General features: G+C 39.3%; 1 long non-coding RNA gene across 1 annotated transcript; it reads left to right on the top strand.

Moving 5' to 3' along the window:
* Positions 1-6,551: 6,551 nt before the first annotated feature.
* On the top strand, positions 6,552-21,339 carry LOC134480420 (uncharacterized). The gene is made up of 3 exons (XR_010054879.1): positions 6,552-8,114; positions 19,589-19,740; positions 19,911-21,339. It is a non-coding gene; the product is annotated as an uncharacterized LOC134480420 (long non-coding RNA).
* Positions 21,340-23,072: the final 1,733 nt, after the last annotated feature.

Raw genomic sequence — 23,072 nt, 5'->3', positions numbered from 1 at the left:
GGATCAGAAACCCTGTCTTCATACACTTGGGAATCCCATAGAAATACTAAGCTGAGTCCCTGGTGCCCTGTGCTCTCTTCTTTGGTCTCTGGGAGTTTACATGAGCTTTGCTCTGTTGGTTTAGGGACAGCATACACCTGGTGTTCTCCACTTACTCCAGGTTTTACAATCTTCTACCTTCTCTTCCATAGGGTTCCCTGAGCTCTAAAGGAAGGGATTCAATGGAGCCCTCTGGTTTTTAAAGATGTTCGTTCCAAGACACTCACTCTCTCTCCCTCTCTATCTCTCCCTTTCCCTGTCACCCTCCCTCTATGTAACATCTGGCTGTGGGTCTCTGCCTCTGTTCCCATTTGTTGCAGAAGGAAGCTTCTTTGACAATAGCTAAATAAGGCACTTATCTATGAAGATAGCTAAGTATATTGATAAGCTGCAACATTCTTTGTAAATCAGCAATTTGAGGGAACCGACACACAAAGAAAAGACAGATTGTTTAGGAAGAACACATTGTCAGAATATATTCTCAGTCATTGCTGATAAGGAATGAGTTTCCCTTTTCCCATACGAGATGGTTAGTTTGACTATAGTCCCTTCAGCCAACAGCCCGTCACTGAGGGTGTCTGTCTGTGTGTACGGGGGAGGTAATGCTAATCATTCAATTTAATCAGGTTTTCCTATATTTTATGTATTATAACTAGCATTAGAGGCTGACCACTAATGAGCCTCTGAACATTCAAAAGCAATTTTAAAAAATATGTTTACATTTATTATGACAGAATTTTGCTGTAGTGTTCTGGTTGACTTTGGTCTTCATTCATGTAGCACTCACACACTGGGACTACAGGCATGCACTGTTGTGTTTGGTATTGATTTGGGTTTCTGCTATTGCAAATGAGAGTCTCATACTTGTGTGTCACACATAGCCAATTTCTATTTGTAATCCCAAGACATTTCTAAATGCCATCACCAGACATATACCAGATTTTCTTTCTCTCTCTCTCTCTCTCTCTCTCTCTCTCTCTCTCTCTCTCTCTCTCTCTCCTTTTTAAAAAATTTCGACTGTTTCAGTTTCATAACTCCTGTTTGTATACATAACTCCTTCATTTAGCCTGTCAAGCCTTTGTGCCAATCTTTGGCCTATTGGTTAATATGTAACCTGCATCCCCAAATACAGTGTGTTTTCATTGTAGTGTGAAAATTCAGAGCTTTATTTCTACTTAAGTATGGAAATAATACTTTTGATGTAATATGGCATGATATTAATCTACATAATCTAAATTTTATAGACAAGAATATACAATCTGGTTTTCAATTTTGTCTTCCTCAGTGTCTTCAAATCTAGAACTCATTGTAATCAACAAGAAAGGAAGTGGGATTTCCACATGAAATATCTGTACTATTAAATACATTGAGTTGTTATTTTATCTGTTTTCTTTTGTTCAAGACAAAGATGATGTTATTCTTTTGGTTAGAGTCAAATTGTGGAATCCCATTTCAATCTCCATGTATCTAATATTACAGTTATATACACTGGCACCCAGATACATGCACAACTCTAACGAAAGAGTAGTGTGTATTCTAAATACTTATTAAATATGACTGTTGCTATTTTCATTGTTGTCCGGAACATTGGTATATATTCTTACCAATTGTTATATTCTTGGGTCTCAGAGAGATTGATATTTACTGGGGATTAATTATTCTTTCTGAGAATTTAACTTTTGCATTCTTAGAAACAAAACTAAGATACTTAGATATGCACAGTATCACTAGCTTATAATACTAGTACTTGGGACATGGAGACAAGATTGTGGAGCCCAAGTCAGGAAAACTCTATTTAGAAAATTAAGAGAATGATCCATAGACTTTGCATTGTTTTCTGACTGAGAAACTCTCACCATTCAGCAGTGCATTCATTTTGCTGTTGTTTAATCTTTTTCCAGTTGTTCGGTGTCTCCTGAGGTATAAAATGGAGGAGGCATTTTTATGATGTCATTTTGTTAAAGAGTGGTGTAGGGGCTCTATCCACAGCTATGTCAGCAGGAAGACTTATAGGAGGATAACAGGTATCAGTTGAAAAGAAGAATGAGGAACCTAACTGTAGTACAGCTGGCACTGAGTAGAAATAGAAGCAAATGTGTCCTCTCCCCTGGCCAAGCAACCTATTCTAGGATTTCAAAGTCTATTAAATTGGCAGAACGATGGAATTATTCACCATCTTGTTTGTATATGTTTAATAATGATTTCACAGATGCCATGAACTGTTAAGAAGCATAGTAAAGTTAAAACCTCAAGTTTAAATAGGAGACAACATAGAACCTCTTAAAGATGATTTTTTTTCACTCACATGGGATGGGTCTTAGGTTGGGGCAGTCATTGGATAGCTGTTTCCTCAGTCTCTCCTCTATCTTTATCCCTGCACTATTAATGATGCTCTGCTATGCTTGCAGACAGGAACCTAGCATAACAGTCTCCTGAGAGGCTTCATCCAGCAGCAGACAGAGGCAGATGCCAACATCTGGTGGAACCTGAGAGCTAGTGGAAGAGTTGGGGATGGAAGTGAGCAAGTCAGAGGGCTCAAGGACACCACAAGAAGCCCCACAAAGGCAATTAACCTAGGACCTTGGGGGCTCATAGAGCCTGGGTCACCAGTAGTAGAGCACGCAGAAGCTGGACGTGGACACCCCAACGCATCTTTAGCAAATACAGAGTTTGATCTTCGTGTGGGTCCCCTAAAAATTGGAGTGGGGGGACTGCCTCAGTTTCTCTTCCTTGATATTGTATCTTCCTTCCCACAACTTGGACTGCCTGATTGGGCCTCAGTGGGAGAGGGTGTACTAATACTTGCTGGGACTAGATGCTTCAATATGGAACACAAGGTGGCGGGGGGCTCTCCTTTGACAAGAAAGGGAGAAGCAATATGGGAGGGATTTGTAAGGCTAGGGCTGGAGAGAGAGGAAGGAGGAGGGGTATAATCAGAACATGAACTGAATGAAATAAAGTCACAAAGTTCAGTAGCTTGAAAGAAAGAAAGAGGGAGAGAGGGAGAGAGAGAGAGAGAGGGGGAGAGAGAGAGAGAGAGAGAGAGAGAGAGAGAGAGAGAGACTTTTTTTCAAATATGTTCATAAAACCAAGTACACTTCTTTAACAGACAGCTCTAGAAACTTTTATATAAACTTAAAGAAACATAGAAATTAGGAAAAATTATGCACCTTATTAAGTTTTCCAAGTTTTGAGAAAAGAAAATGTTTACCTATTTATGTATATGTGCATGCAAACAAGGAACATATATTTTATTGCATATGAATCTATCTAATTAATATGTAGGTGTAATGAATATATTTATCAGAGAAAAATACATATCTATTTTGGAGAATAGAAGATCCATAAGAAGAAAGGTAAGTAATAATTGTTTCTGAACCTAGAACACCAACTAGTTATTGAAAATAGGTAATAAAATAATTTCTATGCAACATTTAAAATACTGAAACTAAGGGTCCTATCCAAAGAATGTAATGTACTCTAAAACATGCAATGATGATAATCTTCAGGGTTGAGCAAAATTGGGACCATCTGGGAGCCATACTTCTGAGATTTTCCAGAGAGAATGTGTGAGGGGAGAAAATATACCCCAAATACAACTGTAACTGTTGATAGTCCTACCATGATGGGGGAGACGTGTCTGTGCTGCTACCAGAGACAATGCTAAAGTCCATGATACATACTGACTTCAGAGACCCTGTGGATGTCTATGGTCCATGCTGTCACCAGAAACAATGTGCAAGTCCATGATCCACACTCCCACTTTCTGTAAAGGTCAAGAAGGTACTTTGAGGGTGATACTGATGTCTGCAGACTAACAAGAAGGGGACATAAAAGTCTTCTGTGATAACCACTACCCCCAACCCAGCACGCCCCCACCCAAAATTAAAAAACTAGACAAGAAGCCATTGAAGAAAACTCTTAACAATTGCAACAAGGACACTGAAGAGTAGCTCTCTACAATTGATAATGTCAGAGACGGAAGTGGAGAAGAATTCAGTTTTCCTTAAGATGCTGACCACTAGGTGTTTAACCATGCAGTAGTGAGTATACGGGGAATACAAACTGGACTTGCTTTCCTTCCTTTCTTCTTTTTTCTTTCTTCCTTCCTTCCTTTCTTTCTTCCTTTTTTCTTTCTTCCTTTCTTACTTTTTTCATTCATTCTTCTTTCCTTCCTTCTGTCCTCCTATACTCCCCCTCCTCCACTCCTCTTCATCATCCACTCCTCCTCCTCCTCCATTTTTCTTTGTTCTGTTTCTTGGGGGAGAAGATCATAAGGGTTTGAGGGCAGCCCTGGGCCCACTGGTAAGTGAATGTGATAGTGGGGCATGATGTGAAATTCCAAGATAATCAATACCAACATTATGTTCAGAACAAACAGATAGGTATGACTGCTTTTTAATTTTGTTCTGAACTGAATAAAGGAAGTGGAAAAAATTCAAATGACCATGTCCATTTTCTTTTCTTCCCTGGTTCAGTTACATACTCCCAGTGGGACCAACTCTTTGCTGCTAAACATGCTAGCCATGACTGACTGGGTCTACTGAAACAATAAGCCATAGTAAATCTCTCCTTTACATTGTTTATTGTCAGTTACAATGTTAATTTCTAACATTGATGGGAGTACTAACTCATACTCATGCTGGCCTGTACAGTTTGGTGACTAGAAAAAGAAATGTCCAAGCTTGACATATAAAATAATTCTGATAGCAATAATGTCCAGCTATACATGAAAATGGATTAGAATCCTCATGAAATTTTAGGGTCAGTGATGATAAACATAAAGTGAGTAATTAAAGTTTTAATATTTTTCTTAAACTCTAGAATCAGTGTCTCCATGTATTACTGAATCATTAATTTAAAAGACATTTTAGCATTGTTGAGTTTTCTTTAACACTATCTCTAGCTTTCCATAATCTATCAATATGTTATAATTTCTGAGATAAGCTGATAGGGAGATATTAATCCCTTAATGTAAAATTCTGTCAAAATTGGTTAATATATATAAAACAACAATATTATCACTTTAAATATTAATGTGCAGTCACTAAATAAATTGATACAAGTCAAATTTTAAAAATAGAACATGAATGCTTGAAATTATATGGAAATTAAATGAGGCATTTGTAAATTTCTGGTTGAAATGTTTTTTTTCTACATGTTACCTGTTCAGTTTTCCAAGCTTCCCTTAAACACCAGAGCAAAGTTAGTCTCTAGAAGCATATCAAAATCTTATTTTCAGCCTACCATAGAATGATTGTAGGAAATAACGTCATAATTGGGCCTCTCTTAACTATAGGTCCCAGACAATCCTAGTTTATGTCTGAAATTCATGTATACACATTAAACATGCTTATTTATGTTCATGTTTGTCCTCAATTTAAAAATAAAATGTAGGCTTCTGATTTTCAAGCGCAGGCCACACCATTCAGAAGGACAGATGAACTGAACTGCCCAACATACTAGATTCCCAAAGACCCATTCCACTGGCCCACTCAGTCTCACCTCACTTCCTATCCCTCTGCCAGGCCCCGGCTCCCAGGATACAGGGAAGAAAATACTCAGTAAAACAACTGGAATTGGGGGGAGGGGCATTTCAGGGGTGAATTTGAAACCTGGTGCAGTGGAAACTCCACTGAATATATGAGAGTAGCCCTAAGCCCTAAAGACTCCTAGTAATGAGGGACAGGGCCCATAAACTAACCAACTTCTGTAATCAGGCAACGTCTAAGTGGAGGGACTGGGACAGCAATCCACTCACAAAACCTTCCACCTACAATTTATCCTGCTGCAGTGTTCTGAGATAAAAGCCTAGACACCGGGGAGACTTCATCCTGTAACTGATCAGAGAGATGCAGGTCCCACAGCCAAATATTAAGCAGAGCTCAGGGAGTCCTGTGGAGGACAGAAAGGAAGGATTGAAGAAACCGAAGAGGCCAAGGACACCAAAGAACGGGTCACCAAAGGACACAGGCCATAGAATCAACTGGCCAGGACTTATGGGGCCTCACAGAGATTAGGGAGCAGGCAGGGGGCTGACCCAGGTTCTCTGCACATATGTTATGGATTAGTATGATGATGTTCTTGAGGGATTCCTGACGGAGGAAACAGGGCTGTCTCTGACTCCTTTGCCTGCTTGTGGGACATTTTGTCTCCTAAGGGGTTGCCTGGCCCAGCTTCCGTGTGATGGGGTGGGTGTGGTCTAGCTTCCGTGTGATGGGGTGGGTGTGGTCTAGCTTCCGTGTGATGGGGTGGGTGTGGTCTAGCTTCCGTGTGATGGGGTGGGTGTGGCCTAGCTTCCGTGTGATGGGGTGGGTGTGGCCTAGCTTCCGCGTGATGGGGTGGGTGTGGTCTAGCTTCCGTGTGATGGGGTGGGTGTGGTCTAGCTTCCGTGTGATGGGGTGGGTGTGGCCCAGCTTCCGTGTGATGGTGTGGGTGTGGTCCAGCTTCCGTGTGATGGTGTGGGTGTGGTCTAGCTTCCGTGTGATGGTGTGGGTGTGGTCTAGCTTCCGTGTGATGGGGTGGGTGTGGCCTAGCTTCCGTGTGATGGGGTGGGTGTGGTCTAGCTTCCGTGTGATGGGGTGGGTGTGGCCCAGCTTCCGTGTGATGGTGTGGGTGTGGTCCAGCTTCCGTGTGATGGTGTGGGTGTGGTCTAGCTTCCGTGTGATGGGGTGGGTGTGGTCTAGCTTCCGTGTGATGGGGTGGGTGTGGCCTAGCTTCCGTGTGATGGGGTGGGTGTGGTCTAGCTTCCGTGTGATGGGGTGGGTGTGGTCTTATTGTAGTTGTTGTGGCCTGTTTAACTGATGTGCCTGTGAGCGTGGTCCTTTCTGAAGGCAGGCAGGGTGGTGGGGTGAGAGGTGAGGTGCCTGGTGAGAGAGACTGGGCGATAGGAGGGAAGAAGAGAAACTGCATTCAGGATTTAGATGTGAGAGAAAAATTTTTAAAAGGTGTCACTTTAGTGACTCCAAATCCTATTTTTAATGACGGTTCTTAAACGCTTTAACCTCCCTTGTAGCCCACCATGCATCAGAGGTAGTGGAAAAGAAAGGATATGGGAAAAGTGGACCTGTTTAGAAAAGCTTTTTTGGAGCAATTCCTGTCTGTGTTGTTTGGAAATAGGCAGTTCAATTCACAGGTTAGCAGTGGCAGCTCGATCCACTCGCAAACACTTTACGGATACACCAGCCGTCCAGTTTGGTTGAGTCGGGTTAGAAACAGTGGCGACATGACCTAGCAGACAGCCAGGCCTTAGCCTTGGCTGGAGTCAACAAGAGCAACCAGGAGGAGCACCAGAAATTCTCTGCTGTGCGTCTCTCAGAGAAGCGAAGGTCAGAGAAGTGAGAGCTGCAAGCATCATACAGCTAGCTGTACCAGCAAGGCAAGCCAGAGTCCACAGAGTCCTCACAAATGCAGCTCAACTACACAGTGTAAGGCGGACCAATACATGCATGTTGTTGGCAAAGCCTCCTTCACAATGTATCCTTTCTTCCTTTAGCAGAACGTCCGCTCTCCTGTGTCTGCTTCAGCGTCCTTTGTGAGTCTACCTTAGTCTTTCACCTGTATCCAGTTTAAGAAAAACAACTCCTTCAGGCATTTGCCCCAGCAAAATACCATCCAACACAACTGACTTTCCAATGAAAAAATATGTTGTTAGCCTAAACATTTGAATTTAAGACAATCACTGTATTTCACTTGTGAGTTATCTGAAATACAAAAAAAAAAAAAAGAAGAAGAAAACAAGGAAAAAGTTAAAAAATTTAACAATGATCTAAAGTTTGATTTGATTAAATTTAATTCCAGTAAATTGCCAAATATTGCTTTCTTCAGTATATTCAGGTATGTGCTTAATTTTCTAGATCTTACAAGCTAAAATGTCTTAGTCTGCAGTTAAGTCTACAGCTACATAGGACATTAACAAACATAGGGCCAAACTTGGTTGTAGTGAAGCTCATAATTGCCTCCTTTTCTTTTCCTTTGTTTTTTAATAGGCATGGACTCCCGACATTCATTGGGGATCACTGGTGTGAGAAAGGAGAGTCCAGTCCTGTTGGGGAACAGGCTTGGTCTGCTCAGAGGTGAGAAAGACACCTCCAAATGTCATTCACCTCCCCATGTTTTTATTAAATTATTTTACTTATTTACATTTCAAATATTGCCCCCCTTCCCAGCCTCCCTGCCCTGAGTTCTTCATCCCTTCTTATCTCTCCTTTGCTTCCAAGAGGGTGCTCCCCTATGCACCCCACCACCACCACCTCAACTGCACCAGCATTTCTCTTCCCTGCGGCATTAAGTTTCTACAGGATTATACACATCCTCGCCCACTGAGGCCAGACAAGGCAGTCCTCTGCTACATATGTGCCAGGGACCACAGACCAGTGCATGGATGCTCTTTGGTTCGTGGTTTAATCTCTGGGAGGTCTGAGGGGTCCAGGTTAGTTGATACTGTTGCTCTTCCTGTGGGGTTGCCATCCCCTTCAGCTCCTTCAGTCCTTCCCCTAACTTTGCCACAGGGATCCCAGACCTCAGAGAACAGTCACGTTGGGCGTCTGTCTGAAAGCACAACATGGCATCAGTAAGAGTATTAAGGTTTGGTGCCTGTGCATGGAATAGATCCCAAATTGGGCCAGTCACTGATGGCCTCTCCTTCAGTCTCTGCTTTATTTTTGTCCCTGCATTTCCTTTAGACAGGAAAATTTCTGGGTTTAAAAAAAAAAAGAAAAAAATATTGAAGGTGGGTGGGTGGCCCCATGCGTCAACTGGGGGCCATGTCTATCTACTGGAGGTGGTCTCTTCCTGTTCCATTTCCCCGCTGTTGGGCATTTCAGATAAGGTTATCCCCACTGAGTCCTGAGAGCATCTCAACTTCCAAGGTCTCTGGGACTTTCTAGACCTGCCCCCTTCCCCCAGCACCACCCCACTGCAGCATATTTCCATTCATTCTCCTTGCTCTCTGGACTTCTCTCCTGTCTCCCTCCATTCCTGGTCCTGCGCCCCTTTTCCCTCCCCTCCCCTCTCCCACCCAAGTCCCTCCCTCCCTCTGCCTCCTGTGAGTATTTCCTTCCCCTCCTAAGTGGGATTGAGGTATCTACACTTGGGCCTTCCTTCTTATTAAACTTCATATGGTCAGTGAGTTGTATCATGGGTATTCTGAACTTGGAGGCTAACATCTACTTACGGGCGAGTACACACCATGCATGTCCTTTTCAGTCTGGGCTACCTCACTCAGGACCATATGTTCTACTTCCATCCATTCGCCTGCAAAATTCATGATGTCCCCATTTTTAATAGCTGAATGGTCTTCCACTGTGTAAATGAACCATATTTTCTGTTATGTATTCTTCAGTTGAGGGACAACTGGGTTCTTTCCAGCTTCTGGCTATTCAAATAAGGCTGCTATGAACATAGTGGAGTAATTTTCATGTATTCGGACAACATGCTGACTAGCATGCTCTTTTTATGAGGACACAAGGCTCCATTCCTGCTGACTCTCCTTTAACTCAAGGTTATCTTTTCAATTTGATCTTTCCATTATACAAAAGTTTCCTTTACCAAGAACATCAGCCTCCTCGCCTTCTACCAAAAGAGAGCTTTGAAATATATCAAGGCTGAAATTTTGGTACTAAGGATTACAAATAGCTACAGTTAACAATTTTAGTCAGAAAGTCTACTTGGTTCAATTTATGATAAGCACATTAATTAATTAATTAGAGTGACAATAAAACCTTCTCCCACATCATGAGAAGCAACTCCTCCTTATCTTACTTGAGCAGCGTGTTGCATAGTGTAGGCAGCTATCAAAAGACATTGCTAAGTGAAAGTTTACTTTCAAATTTCCAGTCTTTAACATTTAGCCAACGTTCTTCACAGAATAGCATCTGATGGCATGGCAGCTTCTCAAGCCCTTGGTAGCTTTTATCATTTCCATTGTTATATTTTTATAGAATCGAGCTATGTTAAGAGTTCCCCCTGACCTGAATTTGAAACACAAAAGTGAAGGATGTTGTTGTTTTCTTTTCTAATAATACAGCACATAATAGGAGACAGATATTTATTTAAAACATATTCACGGCACAGGTTCAGAATTTTTCCCTTTAAAAATTTGTCCGTATTAGAAATAGAAAAGAACTTTAACAATAAAAAACTTTATTTCAACTCAATTTTCTACTTAAATATGACATAATATAGAATATTTGTCCAATTGTCGCTATTAGCAAATCCTCAAGTGTAGTATTACAATTCCTAAGAGTAGCTTTTTGTAAATATTAAATAAATGAGAAAATTATATGAATAATATGAATAAAAGCTAGAGTAAAGTATATTGTAATCTTTTACAGTCTAACAAAACTGGTTAGATTGTTCAGAAACCAACATGTTGATAAGCAAACTACGTATAAATGTGGTTTATTTTATAAGATGGTGCTGATTTTGTGCTTTTATAAACAATAAAAGCTGTCTGTAAATGTTCTGAGATGTGGATACATTTGATGTTCAGTGGAAGATTTTGATTTCTTTTAAGAACAATAGTTTCTAAAACATAAAATGGAATGTACATGATTATACAGCAAACCAAATGTTGTTCTAAATTAAATCTCAATTTAAGATCCTTTTATGTGTACCTGCTAAGAAAATAAATAATCATCGGAATTGATGATTCACTGAAAGAATGTATGAGAGTGAGGCATGCAAAAGTCACAGGAATAGAAATATAGGTTCAGCTTAATATTTCATGTATGATGATAGCTGCTTAATATATTTTAATATCACAAAATAATTGTCAAAATTCAGATAGAGTTTTTAAGTTTCTCTAGTATCATAAGAAAAGTCTTTATATTTTATACCCAAATTATTCAGTTCTTCATGGAAAACTATGATGTCTTAAAACCAATGCCTGGTTCTATACTTGTTTCTCTGAAGTCTCTTCAGGACCTTACACTATCAGAATGGTGCTCTTCTCAGTGCTCCTGATGTATTTATTACTTCAGACCCTGATCATAATCTCTATGTTTATAACTTATGATTTTCTTTTCTCTCTCAGATAGTGTCTCCCAAAGTATAGCCACCATACCATACTTTACACAGGATGTAGGTTCCATACTTTTTAAAAAATTCTCTACAGAACACATGGTTAATATATAAGTCAATTTGTCATCAATGAACAGTAAAAACTTTAAAGAAAACTGTATATTATGATAAGATGAGAATACAAAGATCTCTCTCACACACTCTTTGTCTATATCTCTCTTTCTTCCTCTCTTTTTCTTCCTCCCCTTTTCCCCTCTCCCTGCCATGTATGCATGCATGTATGTATGTATGTATGTATGTATGTATATGGCATACTAAGATAGGTATAACAATTTTTAATTTTAGAATTACAGTGATTCTGTGATGGGACAATAAAGGATATTTAGTGTGGGTGTGCCAGACAAGACCATTTTAAAGATAACCATATTATCATTATCATTATTGTGCTGTTTTATTAAATTTGACAACATAGTTTTTTTAATGAATTTCCATGAAAAGAAACTGATATAGAATATGTGGCTTCAACTTCAGATACACTTTCACAATGCTAAGGATTTATAATAAAGCTAAAATGATAATATATCATAGTATTCCCTTTACAGAGTATATATCAATAATATAGACTATATAAGTGAACACATAACTCCAGAGTAGCCAGGTAGGCAATTATTCAATCAGACAACAATAATTTTATCTCCACCTATCTTAGAAAGGATCTCTTGGATACAAAATAATTGTACCATTCTTCCTTTATTTTATACTGTGGAAATATAAACTCATGTAACAAATAAACAATATAAAAGTCAATCAAAACATTCATTATAGCTTGATATTTCAAATATATTTTGGTCTGGCATTTGTCAGAATTATTTCATTTTTCTAGGCTTCAGTTTTATAGTTTTATCTTTATTTTAGGGTAATCACTATTAGTACAAAACTCAGAAAATAAAAATTTGTTAGTCAAAACTAACGACTTTAAGAAAGAACTGAAAATTCACCAGTATAGCATAGGGCATTGACAGAGTAGCATGAAGGAAAAGTGGCTATGGATGAAAAGAAAGGACTAATATGAAGAGAACTGGTGTAGTGATCTAAATGAGAATGATTGTCATATGCTCATCTATTTGAGAGGTTTTTTTTTTCTTTTGGTTCTTTTTTTTTCAGAGCTGGGGACCGAACCCAAGGCCTTGTGCTTCCTAGGCAAGCGCTCTACCACTGAGCTAAATCCCCAACCCCTGCTCATCTATTTGAATACATTGTCTGTACTTAGTGGAAATGTTTGGGAAAGATTATGAGGTCTAGCTTTGCTGAAAGAGGTATGTCATTAAGGATGGGCTTTGAATTTTCAAAATTCCAAACAATTATCAATTAGCTTTCTCTGCCTCCTATTGTACCTAATGCTATAATCAATCCACTACTGATAGAGCACCATGCTTGCTTGCCTGCCTGCCTGCCTGCCTGCCTGCCTGCCTGCCTGCCTGCCTGCCTGCCTGCCTGCCTGCCTGCCCGCCTGATTCTATCCTCCCTGTCATGTTCATGTTCTCACCATCTGAAACTGTAAGGCACAGTAAACTTTTCTTTTATGAGTTGCCTTGTCCATGGTGTCATTTTACAACAATAAAAAAGCAACTAAGACAAATTTGGCACCAGGAAGTGGAATACTCTTGGGGCAGACCTGGTGTTTGGAGGAACACAGATGACTTTGGAACTATGGACTAGAAAAGCAGCTAATGATATTGACTGATGTAGCAAGGATTACTGGACTATCCAAATAGAAGCTTGGAAGACAGTCATGCTGATGGCAATGTAGATTATGGGGGCTCAACTAAAGAGGTTTCAGAGGGAAACAACATTAGCTTCTGGGTCAAAAGGCATTCTTGTGATGTTCTGACAATAATGTGTCTGCCTTCCTCCCTTGTCCTAAGAATCCATATGAGGCTAAATCGAAGAGATTTGGAACTAATTTCTTTGGCAGAGGAAATTTCGAGACAGCTGATCTTGGCTTTGTTGTTTGGCTATTAGTAATCACTCTTATGCAGATCTACAATGAAAAGGAACAAGCTGGCAAAAGAAACACAAAACGCACAATTAGAGGAGAGATAGAACACGAGGAGAACAAGGCTTATTCTCAGATATGAGAAATCTACAGAACGGTTTGACGTAGAATAGAATAAAGGAATTCTTGCCTTCAGGACAAGACGCCTGGAGCTTAAATTCTGAATTTTTAAAAAGGAAATGCGTAAGGAACCTTCTGCTCCTAAAACAAATGAAAGAATATTCAGCAAAGGAAAGTAAGGGTATAAAACTTATACAGATGCAATTCACCGAGGGGTCAGTTTACATCATGACTAGACATTAGAGTTGGGCAACACTGGTTAGATGGTTCTGGCTTTGAGTAAAATGAGTGCGGGAGTAAAGAGCTATGGAGTCTTCCTTCACAGTTAAGAAAAGCTGCTCTGACCAGGTATAGGACAGGCCTGGAATGGGCTCCCAAATAGCCCATTTGCTTCAAGCTGTGTAATTAAGCCTGGAGTATGTTGGAGACACTAGAGCTAATGACAGCTGTAAATAGGGAGTGGAACCAAACTGAGAGAGAGAGAGAGAGAGAGAGAGAGAGAGGTGGGGGGAGGGAGAGGTGTTGTAGTCAACAAATCTGGAAGTATTGAGACATCTAAGCTCTTTGCTCTCAAACATGAAAAACAAGATTTGGCCTTCATCCTGTTTGATTTTTTGCAGGTCCAATATTTCCTCATTATTTCCCAGTTCCTCCATTGTGGGACGCTAATATATTATTCGTGCCATTGTATGTTGAAAGCATGTATTTTCTTTTCTGATTTTACAGGGGGGGTCACAGCTAAGAGATAACCTTGAGTCTCAAAAAAGACTTTGGACTTTATAAAACGGTTTGTTGAGCTGTCAAAGAATATGAGGATTTTTAATTGGACTAATGCATTTTGTATTATGATATGGCCACAAGTCAATCAGGGTCACAGAGTAGACTGTGATTTTCTGAAAGAGAATGTATTCTCATATATTTGCTTGGTCCCCAGTTGCTGGATATATATGGGAAGGATTGAAGGTGTGCTCTTGCTGGAAGAGGTATGTGACTGGGGTGAACGTTAAGGTTTCAAAAGCCCATAGGATTTCCAATTAGCTCTCTCTATCTCCAACTTATACATAAGGATATAACCTCTCAGATACTCCTCAAGAACAACACCTGCCTGCCTACTGTCATGCTTCCTGCCACAATTTTCATGGACTCTAATACTGTAGAACTGTTTACCCCAATAAACTCTTTCTTCCAAAAATTGCCATGGTCATTGTGCTTCTTTATACCAAAATTAATTATGACAGTGTATGGCTGACAAATTTTACTAGGTTAAAATAATTTATAACAATTGCCTTGAGGGAAGGTTTTTAACTCAAAATTATAGATAGATAGCTCATCTTAAATGTTTTTCAGACATATTAAGAGAAGACAAAATTATTTATATAATATGATTTAACTGCTTACCACACAATACATAAGCAGCAATGATTAGGGATAACTAAGTCTTAATGTAATATTGACATTATGTTTGGGGTTATCTTACTTAGGGTTTTATTGCTGTGAAGAAAAACCATGTGCACGACAACTCTTATAAAGGAAAACATTTTATTGGGACTGGCTTCACACTTTAGAGGTTTAATCCATTATTGCCATGGTGGGAATCATGGCGATGTGCAGGGAGATGTGATGGTGAAGAATTAGCTGAGAATGCTACATCTCAATCAGCAGATAGCTGGAAGGGAATGCCACACTGGGCCTAGATTGAGCATCTGAGACCTCAATGACACCCCCCCCCTTCCCAGTGACAACACGCTTCCTCCAACAATTCCACACCTACTACAAGGCCACACCTTTTAACAGAGCCACTCCCTATAACCCTAGAGGCCATTTTCATTCAAATTATCCCAGTAGGTAATAATCAGGAGATGACTGAAAAGGAAGGAAATATAGAATCAAAATATATGATGTTAACATAATTATTTTTGTATTTTTTTAACTTTTAGGTTAATAATCTTAACTTAGGAGAAGAATAATAAAAAAAGTCACACTTTTTTCTCAGCTTAATATTGAGATCAAACTGTTTAACACTGATTCTGCAAGTATAATGAGTAAATTAGGTAATTTTCTCATTTATATAGTAAAATTAGCTGCTGTTTTAAATTATTTTTATAATTTCAATTAATTTGAGGACGTATTTTTAAAGTAAGATCACACTGATGATTAACTCTGCTCCAGATAATTTACTGTCTCGGTTAGGGTTTCCATTGTGGTGCAGAGACAAGCAATGCAACTCTTATACAGGATAACATTTAATTGGGGCTACCTTACAGGTTCAGAGGTTCAGCCCATTATCATCATGGCAGGAAGCATGGCAGCATCCAGACAGGCATGGTGCTGGAGGAGCTGAGAGTTTTACATCTTGTTCTGAAGGCAAGCAGGAGAATACTGGCTTCCACGTGGCTAGAAGGAGGGTCTCAAAGGCCACCCCCGCAGTGTCATGTTTCCTCTAACAAAGCCATACCTACTTAAATGGGGCCATACTTTCTGATAGTGCCAAGCATTATTCAAACCACCACACTCGATAAGGTATAATCATTGAAGAAAATAGGCAAGGCTGCCTTTAGTGTACCCGACTTTAGATAGGGATGATGTCGCTTAGACATCTTAGGAACTGCATGTAATCAAGAGAATGGTGTGGTACTCAGATCTGCATTTCCTGGTTCCACCTTCGATGGCATCTGTGCTTGAGTTGACTATTCTACTAATGAAGTAAATCTTCAAAATCAATTAAGTAGGGAAAAGCTATCCAGAAGACACGTACAATTGATCTTGGAAATATGTATTCCGATATAAGCTAATACTGTGTCCTGTGATGAGACTTTGCAGGAGAATGTGTAGGAATCTTAAAGAACACAGGAGTATCTTCTTAGGAAAGATGAAAAGCATTCCGTACTTTCAATGGGCTTCCTTTTAACAAAACCCGAAGTTAGGAAACAATACTCTTTTTAGGATACTTTAGCACGTCATGAATCTGAGAGTGTAATCTGTCTGACCTTGATTTCCCGATCCCACACAGATGTCAGTCTGGGCATGTTTTGCTGTTCTCTTACTTGTCATGATTGTCAAAGCTCTGACATTAGCCTTTCTCTTTACTTCTGGGTTCTCCACACAGATGAAGACATGGCTCCCTGGCCTGCAGTTGCCTTTTATCTTTTCCACTTGACGCCTCCATTGCTTTCACTCTGTTTGTCATACTATATATTATCCATGTCTCTTTATAACCACTCCCATTAGATTAAAATAAGCACCTTAGAAGAATGCTTTAGTTTTCTTGGTTTGCCACTGTGGCTATAGTGTTTTCCTAAGGTATCATATATGATCTCAAACACATATGGATTGACTAATGCAACTGGATAACTATTATAAAATTTTAGGTTTTTCAGGGGTTATTTGTGACTGCTTTCTCTATACATAGCTAGTTATTTTCTTTGTAGCATTTAGGATTAGAACAGCTAGACTAATCTTCCAGGTCTTAAGAGTTGGCAAACAACATTTACATTTATATGTTCATGCCTACCAGAAACATATTTCTCCCTGTCATGGGACATATGTAAACATCATAACACACAAATGGTCAACTGGGAAAAGTGAATTTTTAAGGAATGGCTGTACTGATATTGGTGTTTCCGTGCTGAAATTTTGGTGGTAAGAGCTTGAGTTATTTACTTTTTCATAGTGAGTATAAATATAACTAATGAAAATCCTTATTGAGTTAAAGTTGTTTAAGTACTGGGAAAACTGAAATTCACGTAATGAAGTCATCAGATGAAATGTTTGTAAACAGTGAGCACTATCACCACTAACGCACTTTGTCAAGTTAGGCTGTGCAATGAGTTCACATGTATTCCCATCCTTTCTTCCCCTTAACCTTGAGGTTGAATGAGGTATCAGCTATCTAGGGAAGAGCAGAAAATTTTGAGACATTAAAAAAAATTCCACTATGGCTCATTGTAAGCCTCAGTGTTGGGCAAAGCTAAAATTGAAATTAGTGGTTAGACAAATCCATAGCCCAACTAGCATAATGTTTAGCACAGAGCAATTATCCAATGTTCCAGATCTGATTTAGCCCATGCTATTCTCTACAAATTATATGTTTATGGGAATCTCCTTTCAGAGGAAAGTTTTATACTGAAAAGTTATTTTCCAAGAGCTGAAGAGGAAGGGGGGAAAGAGCATGCATCTGAATTTTAAGATTGTTAGCCACAAGTCTTCCACATTCTACAGAAGTAACACAGTTTTTAACTGACTGTCAGGTTGTCCATGATGCTCAGAAATGAAGAATTGAAGTTTAACTCTGCCCCTTCTAACAATCTTATTCTGAATCTAATCATTATCATCACCAAATTTTAATGAAATAAATTACATAATTGTCTTAGGGTTTCTGTTGCTGCAACATAATACCATGAAAATAAAGCCCGATGGAGAGGAAAGGGATCATTTGGCTTACAAGTCCACATTGCTGTTCATCACCTTAAGGACGTAAGAACAGGAACACAAAGAGGGCAGGATCCTAGAGGCATGAGCTGACACAGAGGTCATGGAGGGATGCTGCTTACCCTGCTGCTTCACATGGCTTCACACCCTCCTTTCCTGTAAGAACCCAGGATTCCCAAGCCAGGGATTGTCATGCACAATGGAACTGACCTTCCCCCACTGATCATTAATTGAGAAAAATGTTTCACAGCTGGATCTCTTGGAGGCATTTCCTTAACTGAGGCTCCTTCTCTGATGACTTGTGTCATGACTTGTGATGAGCTTGTGTCAAAGCTGACACACAAAACCAGCCACTACAGGAAAACATTCCTCCTTTTTAAAATTGAATGTTTTTCTGTGAAATTCGTGTTACAGTTTTCTCTAGATAGTGGCAACCGTGAATAAGAAACTTGCTTCCTCTATAACCACCCATATGTCTCATAACAACTTTCCCCTGTATAAAAATGTGCTATTTACCTTTTGGTAAATGATCTAGCAGTTTAATGTCATGACCCCCTCCAAGGTGTATGAATACCTACTTATTAAAATGCTAAACTTCATCCCAAGGCCATTTTTACATTTTACATCCTACTGCCTTATGTGTGAAGGTTCTAATCCTTTATTTCACTATCAACACTTGCTATGGCCAGTCATTTAAAATTTAGGCATGCTAAGAGGCAAGTGTTAACTTGCATTCATTGTTAGAATGAAGCCCTGAAAATGTTGGACAGTGACTAATCCAGGGTTTTATATCAGTTTAACTTCCCAACATCTATTTTCTACTCCTTCCTTCCTTTTCTATATTGTTTCCCATGTAGCATACATTCTACACACACGAAGTACAAGCTCAATATCTCTTAGGTGAAACTGTGTGCGTTCAGGGTTTTGATTTTTATATGTTTATGGATGTCTCTATTTACTTCTTTGTGTTCATGTCCTGATTATCTTGCTTTTAGAACGTGATGTAATGGTACGAGTAAAATAAAACAATTTCCAACATACACTTAGTCCACTGTTTGATGCTGATGGACCAACTCACACTCTCCTCCTGCTTTATTGTAAGTTAGCACTATAGTTCACGTGCACAGAAAAATTAGAGCTCATAAAATTTGAAAACCACTTTCTAATTAAATTTAGTGTTTGATAAAGCAGTTTCTAAGAACTAAATTCTTATTCAGGACAAGTTTAATACTCTTAATTATGATCTGTTAATTTTAGATATATGTGGGCTTGTGTATTATGTGATTCATTTCCGGAAAAACGTTCTCTATAAAATCAGCCCTATTGTTTAGAAAAAATAGAATTTCTTGTTTTTGAAGTTTCAAAGGTACCCATCACTCATGGAAAAACATATATTTTGAAATATCTCTGCAACACACATATACTAGGTACACACAAGAGAGAACAAAGGCGTTCACTGACCATCATGTCCAGGCAAAATGGCAAACTTTAAATTCACTAAGAGACTGTGTGAAAAATAAGACAAACAAACCTGGGCATGGTAACACAAGCTTTTAAACCCATCAGTGGAGAAGCAGAGGCAGGAGGATTTCTATGAGTTAGAAGTCACCCCAACTACATAGCAAATACCAGAACAGCCAAATATAAATGAGAGCTTGAAAAACAGATCCCATCACCAACCTCTGACCTCACGAGGTCTGTAGAAGTTAATAAACTCCCATGGGTTTGCACATACACCTCACAGATGAGGGCCGAGGAAGGACAACAATCATCCACTCAATCTACCTACCCTTGGCATTTTTATTATCCTATATCCTACAAATAATTTCTTAGACAAGTACTACCCAATAAAGAGGAAGTGAGATACTATAAATTTGAATGGATATAAACATATATCTGATGTTCATCTCAACCAGAAAATCCTTAGGAGATCTTGGTGGGCTCAAGTCCTAATTAGATTTAAACATTCATTCTCTTTTCTAGATCCAACAACCTTGAATGATAGTTTTAGAAGCTTTGTTGTCGTGGTGTTTAAAATTAGCCTGGATGTCTTCTAGCACATTCTCTGTAATTAAAATTCATGAAGCCAGTGATTTCATACGTATTGGATCTTCCTCCTACCAAATGACCATTTGGTAAGTTTAAAATTTAATTCCTTTATTGTTTAAATAGATGGTTGCTGATGAATGTAACATAAATTTGTTTAATATTCCATATGTCCTCTGAATTGAAAATTTAAGTTTTACTTAAGTAATTGTTAAAGCAAGTAGCTAATACTTAAGCTATTTTCAAATCATTTTTGTAGATTTCTATTTACAACTATAAGACTAATTTCATTATAAACAACAACAACAAAAAAAAAAGAATGATCATCAAGGACCTCCACATCAAACCAGATACACTCAAACTAACAGAAGAAAAAGTGGGGAAGCAAAGAAAATTTCCTGAACAAAACACCAATGGCTTATGCTCTAAGATCAAGAATTGACAAATGGGATTTCATAAAACTGCAAAGCTTCTGTAAGGCAAAGGACACTGTTGTTAGGACAAAACAGCAACCAACAGATTGGGAAAAGATCTTTACCAATCCTACAACTGACAGAAGGCTTATATCCAAAATATACAAAGAACTCAAGAAGTTAGACCGCAGGGAGACAAATAACCCTATTAAAAATGGGGTTCAGAGCTAAGCAAAGAATTCACAGCTGAGGAATGCCGAATGGCTGAGAAAGACCTAAAGAAATGTTCAACATCTTTAGTCATAAGGGAAATGCAAATCAAAACAACCCTGAGATTGCACCTCAGACCAGTAAGAATGACTAAGATCAAAAACTAAGGTGACAGCAGATGCTGGCGAGGATGTGGAGAAAGAGGAACACTCCTCCATTGTTGGTGGGATTGCAGACTGGTACAACCATTCTGAAAATCGGTCTGGAGGTTCTTCAGAAAATTGAACTACCTGAGGACCCAGCTATACCTCTCTTGGGCATATACCCAAAAGATGCCCCAACATATAACAAAGACACATGCTCCACTGTGTTCATAGCAGCCTTATTTATAATAGCCAGAAGCTGGAAAGAACCCAGATGCCCTTCAACAGAGGAATGGATACAGAAAATGTGGTACATCTACACAATGGAATATTACTCAGCTATCAAAAACAATGACTTTATGAAATTCGTAGACAAATGGATGGAACTGGAAAATATCATCCTTAGTGAGGTAACCCAATCACAGCAAAACACACATGGTATGCACTCATTGCTAAGTGGATATTAGCCCAAATGCTCGAATTACCCTAGATGCACAGAACACATGAATCTCAAGAAGGATGACCAAAATGTGAATGCTTCACATGTGGCCCATACATATACAGCCACCAAACTAGATAAGATGGATGAAGCAAAGAAGTGCAGGCCGACAGGAACCAGATGTAGATCTCTCCTGAGAGACACAGCCAGAATACTGCAAATACATAGGCAAATGCCAGCAGCAAACCACTGAACTGAGAATGGGACCCCCGTTGAAGGATTCAGAGAAAGGACTGAAGGAGCTTGAAGGGGCTTGAGATCCCATATGAACAACAATGCGGACCAACCAGAGCTTCCAGGGACTAAGCCACTACCCAAAGACTATACATGGACTGACCCTGGGCTCCAACCTCATAGGTAGCAATGAATAGCCCAGTAAGAGCACCGGTGGAAGGGGAGGCCCTTGGTCCTGCCAAGACTGAACCCCCAGTGAACATGATTGTTAGGGGGAAGGCAGAAATGGGGGTAGAATGGGGAGGGGAACACCCATAGAGTAGGACAGGGGAGGGGTTAGGGGGATGTTGGCCCTGAAACCAGGAAAGGGAACGACAATCAAAATGTAAATAAGAAATACTCAAGTTAATAAAGATAAAAAAATGATCAATGATAAACTATAGTTTATAAATTCATAAGGTATATATAATTATACCTCAAAGTCAATAAACTTTAAAAAGTATGGAAGCTTTAATAAATTATCAAAACAAAAGGTTAATACTAGTATACAGTGAATGGGGAAGAAGAAGATAAAAGAAAGAATGAGGAGCAAAGAAAGCTTAGGAAAAGAGAAGAAAGTTCTTTTTTTTATTGAAAGCATCCATAGTTATCATTTAAATGGGGGGCTGGAAGGACAGCTGAGTAAGTAAGAGTATTTCCTTGGCCTAGAAGGCATCACACAATCTCCCAAAGGAGGAATGCAGCTCACACTCTTACCCAGTGAGGACACGTAGGAACCACACAGTAGTGAAGGCCATAACAATTTTGAGAATTCAGAAGTGGCGCACATACATTGACTGTAACTAATCGTTACCTAATTGGACTTAAGACTTACTCAGCAAGATGGAATCCATTCCTGCTACTAGAAACTTAGCCAAGTAACTAGAACTAGTGGAGTCATGTATGTTAGAGGAGAACCTAGTATCACCATTTGACTAAACTGCAAAACTCCTAACCAAATTGTAAACGTTCTTTTTTCATACCCAGGGAAAAATTTAGTTCATACCTCTCATAAAGGAAAGTCGTCTTTGCAACATACAGAGACCATTTCGGAAAACCAAACCTAACCAAAAGCATAGTCGAAGGTCCCAATGATAATTGATAAGTCTAGAAAACACATCTACACCTAAGGTTCAGGGTGCATTGTGGAGGGAGGGAGGCAGAAAGACTCCAAGAGCCAGAGGAACAGGGGGCTCTGTATGAGAATGTGTCTCCTATAAACACGAGAAGTTACACCTATAAAGTCACAACATAAAGATGAGCTGAGAAGAGTCAAGAACATAGACCCATTACCAGGGTCAGAAGATTTTATGAGGCACTGACTCATCAGAAAGAACTACAGGCAACTAAGGAATGCTGGGAGCAGGAGACAGAATCTTCCTCAGGGAAGAGTATCAATAGTTTTCTTAATACTTAAAATTCAGCCCTGGAATCACTATCCCTGAACTCAAGCAGTATTACAGAGCAATAGTGATAAAAACTGCATGGTATTGGTACAGAGACAGACAGATAGACCAATGGAATAGAATTGAAGACCCAGAAATGAACCCACACACCTATGGTCACTTAATTTTTGACAAAGGAGCCAAAACCATCCAATGGAAAAAAGATAGCATCTTCAGCAAATGATGCTGGTTCAACTGGAGGGCAACATGTAGAAGAATGCAGATCGATCCATCCTTATCACCCTGTACAAAGCTTAAGTCCAACTGGATCAAGGACCTCCACATCAAACCAGACACACTCAAACTAATAGAAGAAAAACTAGGGAAGCATCTGGAACACATGGGCACTGGAAAAAATTTCCTGAACAAAACACCAATGGCTTACGCTCTAAGATCAAGAATCGACAAATGGGATCTCATAAAACTGCAAAGCTTCTGTAAGGCAAAGGACACTGTGGTTAGGACAAAACGGCAACCAACAGATTGGGAAAAGATCTT

The sequence above is a fragment of the Rattus norvegicus genome, chromosome 9, assembly GCF_036323735.1.
Source record: "Rattus norvegicus strain BN/NHsdMcwi chromosome 9, GRCr8, whole genome shotgun sequence".
NCBI classification, from domain to species: domain Eukaryota; kingdom Metazoa; phylum Chordata; class Mammalia; order Rodentia; family Muridae; genus Rattus; species Rattus norvegicus.
This window is presented reverse-complemented; position numbering and strand designations above follow the sequence as displayed.